Here is a 9,384-nt window from a genome sequence, read left to right as displayed (position 1 = left end):
ACCTTTTATAAAGCTCCACTGACCTAGGGGCCCACTTCACATGCTTGCTTATGCAGTCTTACAATAATATGGATATCTCTCTATTCTAAAGTCGTATGAATGAACGGTTTGATACATTGTAAATTAGAATCATATTTCCTTAATTAGAGTATTTCTGGGTCCCATAAATATTTATATATTGGGAGAAAACCTCTATGACATTTGACCCAAATTTTAGAGAGATCTTTATAAAGGAACTTATGATAACTTTTGCCAACTTTTATTTTGCCACTTGTTTAACTTCAAAACTTAAGATAAAACCCTTGAACACTTAAAATATGACATACCACATCATTCTTAATTTATTACTCACCTTTTTTGTTCTTGTATGTACGAGTTAATTTAGACGTTTAAAAAAATCAAGGTGTTACAACTTCGAATATCGGAAGGAGACAAAGGTCTAGGATAATTCTTAACCGATGTGGTCTTATTTAGATCCACCATAATACATTCGCTAGAGATGATCTAGCCAAGGAAAGCAACTGACCTCAATCAAAACTTACACTTGCTAAACTTATTAAAAAATTGGCGGTCCTTGAGGAAAAACACAATCCTCAAATGATCGGCATGCTATTCTTCACTTTGAGAATAGATCAAAATATTATCAATGAACACAATGACAAAAATATCCAAATATTGCTTGAATACCCTGTTCATCAAACCCATAAAAGCTTCATGAGTATTTGCTAGCCTAAATGACATAACCAAAACTTTAAAGTGACCATATTGAGTTCTAAATGTCGTCTTTAGAATGTCATATTCTCTTACTTGGAGATGATGATAAATGAATAGAAGATGAATCTTTGAAAATTAACTTGCTCCTCGAAGTTGATCGAACAAGTCATCAATCCTTAGGATGGGATACATAGTCTTAAATATGACCATGTTCAATTGTTGGTAATCAATACACATATGTATAGAACCATCCTTCTTCCTAACAAAGAGAAATAGACCACCCCATGGAGAGATACTCACTTTAATGAAGCCCTTATCCAACAAATCTTTCAATTGATCATTCAACTCCTTAATTTTCACCAGGGTCATATGGTAAGAAGGAATAGAGATAGGTTGAGTATCGGTGAGAAGATCAATACTGAAGTCTATCCCCCTTTTAAGAGGGATACTTTAGAGTTCATCCAAAAAATCTTTCAAAAATTTAATAACTACTGAAACTGACTCGAGAGTATGAGCTTTGGAATTCGTATCCCTTACCCGAACTAGATGATAGATGTAACTCTTGAAAATCATTTTTTGAGCTTTAAGGCATGAGATAAATGGACCTTTAAACAAAGAATTACTACCTTCCCATTCTAGGAATCACTCATGAAGAAACTAAACTTTAACCACACGGGGTTCTACAATATATAACAGCATAACATGCATGAAACCAATCAAAACTAACAATAACATCAAAATCATCCATATGAAGCTCTCAAGATCAATTGAGGTGACTTTATAAAAAAATTAAATTGGACAATTTATATAAAGTCTTTTAGCCAAAAATGAATCACTAATCAAACTAATAATCGAAATAGACCCTAATAAGATCTCGAGACTAACATAATTTTCACAATAATATAAAGAGTAAAAAAACACAAATTTGCACCCTGAGCAGGTATGTTATACCCCATACTTTTGCACTTTGAAAGACTTTGGTACCTTGAGAGGTTCTTGAGTTTCTTAAAAAAATATTCTTAAACTTCTTAAGTTTCTTGAAAGATTTCTAAGTTCTTGAAAGATTCTTAAAAGTTACCATGTGAGCCAGATAGGATATAACGCCATCAAATAACTCTAAGGAAAGGAGAATGTGATACCCTATGGCAGAGAAGATTGGAAATAAAGTTGTAGGAATCTGGAAGGAATTGGAGGCCAAGTAGTGAGTCGTACGACCCGACTTACTTGTGTAAGCTATTACCTTGAATGTGTTACATAATTAAGCTACCAACTTGATATTTTACATACTTAAGCTACTTGAGTACGTACCCAGCTTACTTATCAAGGATTACATAGATTCGTATAAGGAAATGAGATTGCAAACCCACAAAGAAGAAAAGAAGGTGACACATGGCAGCATAAGAGAGTGCCACATGGAAGCATCTGGAGAAAGGGGGTGGGCCCGACATTCCACATGGAAGCCTCGGATTGGAGAAGGTGATGCATTGGCCCAATGAGGACTTGACATGTGTCACCACTTAGGGATTGACATGTGTCATCACTTAGGGGTTGACACATATCACCCCATTAGGTAGACTATATATATGTGTCTTAAGACTTATCAAAGTTCCATATATTTCAATAAAACTCAAGAATAAGAGACAAAGGAAGAGAAGAAACTACAGAGGTAGAGAGAGAAGGCCACGGATTTGGAGAGGAAAAAGGTAAGTTCTCTGATTTCGTTCTGTGAATTAATTATTTAGGGTATACCATGATGTTATTAAGGTATTTTTAATGTAAATTTATAGTTTGTTTCATCCCCAAAAGGTATTTTTATTGATAAGGAAATGACCTCTATGGAGACTTGGTTGTGGAGTTGGAATTGGAAAGTGAAAGTTCATTAACCATAGTATTACTTTCATGTTAAATAGGTCCAAGAGACGACGAGGTGAATGTATTAGGAGTAATCCGTAAGAGGTATGTAAAGCTAATCGTTCCTTCTTTTGGCTGGTCTTTGGCATAAGTATGTAAAGTCAACCATTCTTTCTCTTGAAATATTTGTACATAAGTATATAAAGCTAATCTTCCCTTTTGGCATAGTTTTTATGAAACAAGTATATGACTTTTATATACTTCCAAGGAAGTTCCTATTTGTAGAGCCGCTAGGATGGCCAACTTCTTGATTTTCCAAAGGATATTTTATCGTGCCTAGACACGTGTATACGATTCCAAAAGTTTGTTCCTCGAAATATCTACAGAACATATCTAGTAGAGTCTGGTTTATCGGTGTGGTGCACCACATCTATAAACAGGAGGCTATAGGACTTTTAGTGATCTTCAAAAGGTACTTGATACGATTCTTGTCTTGATTTTTGAATAATAGCTTATTTTGTTAACTCCACTGAGTCTCAAAAATGATTTATAGTGCATTTAGTGTCTCACTACTCCACTCAAGGATGCCTCAATGCTTCCTTCACCTAGCCCGAGTCAGGTTTTGTTATCGTGCATACTTCTCTATATCATTCCATATGCCCAGACGTGAGGGGATAGGTACTCCTTGTACATGAGTTTGATTTGTGGAGTTATGATGTGCCATATACACATATGATCTGATATGATCTGATATGATCATCTGATATGATATAATTTATTACGTAGATATTTCCTACTCTGGAGTTATGATGTACTGTGGTGCCAGTGATGGGGCAACAATAATGATTTATTCACATAGTCCCATAATGTGGCCGGATATGGCATATGTTTTTCTTTTTCTCCATACATTATCTGTGGTTATGAAAAGCATTTTGATATTCTGGATATTTTACTCATTTTTGCACCTTTTTTTCTGGTAATGGCTTTACCTAATACACTCCATACTTTACATACTCGGTACATTATCCGTACTAACTACCTTTCTTTGGGGGCTGCCTTACATGCCCGCAGGTACATACTCTCGGTTTGCTGATCCCCTCGCGTAGAATATCCATCCTGCTGGTTCCCATTCATCCTTTGTCTTGAGCCTTATTTTGGTACTAACTTTTCTGTTGTACATTTGTACATGTTGGTTAAGGTTACGATGGGGCCCTGTCCCATTATATGACTAGGCTATCATTCTGTAGAGGTCTGTGGACTTGTGATGTAGGTTATATATATATATATATATGTTTTGAGCTTTGTGTTCTGTGATGGACTTAACGACCCTCTTGTGTTATATTTGTTCTTATGCGCTCTCTAACAACCTTTTTTTGATTTCTACTTTTATTTATTTTTCTAACACGCTTAGTGGGGATGAGGGTACGTATGGGTGCCCAACTTGGGCACCACTCACGGCCTACGGAGTTGAGTCGTGACAAAAGTGGTATCAGAGCAGTTTAGTCCTTGGAATGTATACATACCATGTCTAGTAGAGTCTGGTTTATCGGTGTGTGGTGCACCACATCTATAAACAGAAGGCTACAAACTCATAGTGATATTCAAAAGGTACTTGATACGACACTTTTCTTGATTTTTGAATAATAGCTCATTTTCTTAACTACACCGAGTCTTAAAAATGATTTAAAGTGCATTTAATTTCTTACTACTCCACTCATAGATGCCTCAATGCTTCCTTCACCGAGCTTGAGTTAGGTTTTTTTATTGTGGATTCTTCTCTACATCATACCATGTGCCCCGATGTGAGGGGACAGGTATGCCTTGTACATGGGTTTGATTTGTGGAGTTATGATGTGCCATGTACACATATGATATGATATGATATGATATGACCATCTGATATTATATGATTTATTACGGAGATATTCCCTAATTTGAAGTTATGATGTGTTGTGCCACTAGTGATAGGACGGTGACCACAATTTGTTCACAGAGTCCCATAATGGGGCCAGATATAACATATGTTTTTCTTTTTCGTCATACATTATCTGTGGTTATGAAAAGCATTTTGATATTCTGGATATTTTGCTCATTTTTGCACCTTCTGTTCTGGTAATGGCTTTACCTATTATAGTCCATGCTTTACATAGGTCTTCAAATTGTTCATTTGAAAAAATTGAAACCCTTCTTATTGGACGATCTTGGTACATTATCCGTATTGACCCTCTTTCTTCGAGGGCTGCATTACATGTCCGAAGGTACAAACTCTCGGTTTGCTGATCCCCTCTCTTAGGATATCCACCCTATTGTTTGGCAATGCTCCTTTGTCCAGAGCCCTATTTTGGTACTAACTTTTTTGTTATACATTTGTACACATTTGTTAAGGGTACGATGGGTCCCTGTCCCGTCATATGACTAGGCTATCATTCTATAGAGGTCTGTAGAGTTGTGATGTGGGTTATATATATATATATATATATATATATATGTTTTGAGCTTTGTGTTCCACGATAAAGCTGCATTATTTGGATGATTCTTCCCTAGAGAAATGAATTGTTATGGTTTTCAGTAATGCCTCCGAGGAAAATAACGGCTGCCTAGAAGGGAAAATCAGCAATGCCTGGTGAGGCTAGTCAGGACCACATGATTACTAGGGCCCAACCTCAACTCGATCACGAGACTATGCCCCTAATAGCAAGTTCTGTGACACCGTCAGTATCAGAATAGGTTAGGAAAGCCCCAACTGCAGATCAGAGGGAGGCTTCATCGCTAGTTTTTAGAGCCCCAGCACCCAAGCCTCTAGCTGCACATCTAGGAGTTGAGGATAGGTCTATACGGGGTGCGGTCCAGCTTTTTACTAGATTGGTGGCAGGCTAGGAGCAGAGACAAGGTTTAGGCGGAGATTAGGTACTCAGGTCAGATAGTTTGAGGGATCATGAGTTTGTGACCTGCAATCCTCCTGTGTTCTTCCGGACAAATCCCGAGAAGGATCCCCAAAAGTTCATTAGGGAGATACAGCGTACATTGCGTCTAATTAAGGATTTTATGACAGTGTCGGTTGAGTTGGCCTCGTATAGACTACATGAGGTAGCTGCTAACAGGTATGAATCCTATGAGTTGTCTAGGGGTAGAGGCTTTTCTTAGTCATTTCCTGCCTCCTGAGATGTGGAGAGCGAGGGTGGATAGATTTTTACTATTGAGGCAGCAAGGCCATAGTGTTCATGAGTATAGTTTGGAGTTCGACTCATTGGCCCGATATGCACCTACTTTGATAGCTGACATGACTGATAGGATGCACAGATATGTGATGGGCCTTGATCGGTATCTAGTGGATAGTTTTGGCGATGGATGCCCAGCCAGGGATGGACATCGCCCGTATACAGGCACATGCTTATGGCATGGAAGACAGACATAAAGGACACCAGTCCGACTAGGATTTTGGTAGGAGTCATCCCAAGAGAGCCAGATCAGTCGGGTATTCTGGAGAGTTCTAGAGCAGACTATCTCAGCAGCAGGATAAAAGATAGCCTACCCAGCTAGCGCAGAGTACACCTCCATAGTACCTAGGCCGGAGAACAGACAGCACAGGATATTCGGGAGCAGGTTCGAACTCTAGGCCTTCCAGTTCACAGCCAGACAGAGACTCTGGTCAGATGAGGCCACCTAGGCTTTAGTGTTGTTACTGTGGTAGGTACCATCTGGGAGAGTGCTACCGTTTTATAGGGGCTTGTTTTTCTTGTGGCCATCAAGGCCATGCGATGAGATACTGCCTGTATAAGGGTAGTTTGGGTGGCGCAGCTCAGCCTACAAAATCACCTGCTGGGTCATCATCTTTTTCGATAGCTATGAGCCCCATGGGACAGGGTGCAGCTACACTAGAAGTTCATGGTAGAGACTGTGGTAGGGTCACTGGTTCTAGCCTTCATTGGAACCACACTTATTCTTTGGCCCCCGGCAGGATCAGGAGACGTCTCCAGACGTGATCATAGGTACATTGTTAACCTTATCCCAGATTATATATGTTCTGATAGATCCAGGATCTACATCATAATATATTTCTCTGTTGATTGCTGATAAAAATTAGGAGGAATGAGATGTGGTCTTGAATAAACTACTATATTAGTTATATGACTCGAGTACCAGTACTTGGACTAAATTATGTACTATCTATCAAGAATACTAAGCATCCCATAGTTGTACTAGGGTTTCTTATAGGGGCAACCTAAATTATGGATGATCTAACAGAGGGTGTAGACATGGTGCAACATGTTAAATATGTTGGAATAGAATCATTTGTGTGTGAATAGTTGAAAATAAATAGAGGATGACATGGGTACACCCTAAAACGAGGGAAGTGGACAATAGAAATATAATCGTAAGATAAAATCAATTGACGCTATCATATGTAAATGGGAATACTTAAACTTTAAATGAGATCCCATAAGGGATGGATAGATCTTGAGGTTAGGAATAAACAGATAGAAGCCGCGGTATCTGAGACCATGTGAGGAACCATTGGTGGAGACCTTAAGGGATTGATTTGATCATACCAGAACTAACGCACCAGATCCCATCAGAACTCTGAAGTTAAGTGTGCTTGGGCGAGAGTAGTACTAGGATGGGTGACCCCTTGGAAAGTAAAAGAGGAAAGGAAACAGAAGTATTCGTACTTATTACCTACATCTACAAGTAATTCTAAACTTTGGAAATCTGATATTGATTTCTCGATGAAAGTCTATGTTATAGCAATAGGACAGAGACACTCTCCATATAGTCAGTATAAGATCAGGAGGAAGTTTTTGGTTCACATTCGAGGATGAATGCTCTAAAGGGGGAAAATATATTATACCCAATACTTTTGCACTTCGAAAGACTTTGGTACCTTCAGAGGTTCTTGAGTTTCTTTTTAAAAAAATTCTTAGGGTTCTTAAGTTTCTTGAAAAATTCCTAAGTTCTTGAAAGCTTCTTATAAGTTACCATATGAGCCGGATAAGCTATAACTCTATCAAACAACTCTAAGGAAAGGAGAATGTGATACTCCATGGCAGGGAAGATTGGAAATAAAGTTATAGGAATCTAGAAGGAATTGGAGGCTAAGTAGTAAGTCATAGGACCCGAATTACTTGTGTAAGTTATTACCTTGGATGTGTTACATACGTAATCTACCAACTTAGAAATTTTACATACTTAAGCAACTTGAGTACGTACCCATCTTAAGTAGCAAGGATTACATAGATTCGTAAAAGAAGACGAGAAAAAGAACCCACGAAGGGGAAAAAAAGGTGACACATGGAAGCATAAGAGAGTGACATGTGTCGGCATGAGAGAGTGCCACATGGAAGAAGATGGAGCAAGTGGGTGGGACCCACATGTCATATGCCATCCCTGGATTGGAGGAGGTGATGTGTTGGCCCATTGAGGACTTGACATATGTCACTACTTAGGGCTTGACATATGTCACCACTTAGCGGTTGACATGTGTCACCCTCTTAGGTGGACTATATATATGTGTGTCAAGAATTATCAATGTTCCATACATTTCTAGAAAACTCAAGAATAAGAGAGAAAGGAAGAGAAGAAACTAGAGAGGTAGAGACAGAAGGCCATATATTTGGAGAGGAAAAAGGTAAGTTCTCCGATATCATTCCGTGAATTAGTTATCTAGGGTATAACATGATGTTATTAAGGTATTGGTAATATAAATTAATGGTTTGTAGAAGCCCCAAAAGGCTAACAAACAGCCCCGAAGTTTCAGTTGTGCTAAAGCAAATTCTGAGGCGAGTTCCGGCAAGTTTTGGCGAGTTTTGGGTTAGGTAAAGTTTTTCCCTTTGAACTGGAGTTTATGATGATGTTATGAGGTATATTACATGTATTTAATGAGGTTGGAAGTGGAAAAATTTCATAAGGACGCTTGACATTAGAAATAAACTAAAATGAAGTTGTTATAGCTAAATCAAAGTCGAGTAGTGTGTTGTGATTGTGGTTCTGCATTAGCAGCTAGTTTTGTGGTGTGTTGCAGGGATGTAAAGTGTTCTAAAAAGGGTGTGGGTTCTGCTTGTTGCAGCCAGAGAGGCCACAAGCTGCCATGTGACCATTGGGTTCCACCTCTTTGTAGAGTGATGACACCAGTAGCTGTGGAGCACAAATGACGACCCTCCCCCTGTTTGGTATGGTTAAAGATTTTATGAAATAAAGGTTAAAAACTCTAATTTGATATCGTAGTTTTGAGCTAGTGGTTTGGAGTTGTATTGAGTAATGTTGAAGTGATTTACTTGTATATATGCTGCTGTTTGTTTTTGTTATGCCCCGTACTTTGGTACTTCAGAACTCTTTCTTAAGCTTCTTAAAAGTTTCCACGTGACTTAGATTGTCTACCACGCTATCAAATAACTCTAAGGGAACGAGAATGAGATACTCCATAATAGGGATGATTGGAAATAGGGTTATAAGAATTCAGAAGGAGTTAGAGGCCAAGTAATGAGTCGTAGGACTCGATCTACTTGCGTAATCTATCAACTTGGATGTCCTACGTAATTAAGCAACTTGAGTATACGTTGAAATTAAGTATCAAGGAATGCATAAGCTCTTGAAGTAAGGCGAGATTATGGACCTACGGACGGGAACTAAGGAAACGACGTGCCTACTCAAAGCAAGTAGGTGATGTACCTACTTGGAGAAGTAGGTGATGCAGTAGCTTGGGGTGGATCCCACTGCCACATGGCAGTATGTGATTGGCCGTATGGGTTGAGGTGGCACCCTAGGAGGCTGACACGTATCACCTCTAGGGGAGTGCCACGTGGAACCTTCTAAAGAGGTACA

At 38.8% G+C, this 9,384-nt stretch overlaps 1 pseudogene; it reads left to right on the top strand.

The window, feature by feature from the left end:
• Positions 1–7,101: 7,101 nt before the first annotated feature.
• On the top strand, positions 7,102–7,220 carry LOC129883802 (5S ribosomal RNA; annotated as a pseudogene).
• Positions 7,221–9,384: the final 2,164 nt, after the last annotated feature.

The sequence above is a fragment of the Solanum dulcamara genome, chromosome 3 (genome assembly GCF_947179165.1).
Source record: "Solanum dulcamara chromosome 3, daSolDulc1.2, whole genome shotgun sequence".
Classification (NCBI taxonomy): Eukaryota; Viridiplantae; Streptophyta; class Magnoliopsida; order Solanales; family Solanaceae; genus Solanum; species Solanum dulcamara.
The sequence above is the reverse complement of the archived record's forward strand: the minus strand, read 5'-3'. Positions and strand labels throughout refer to the sequence as shown.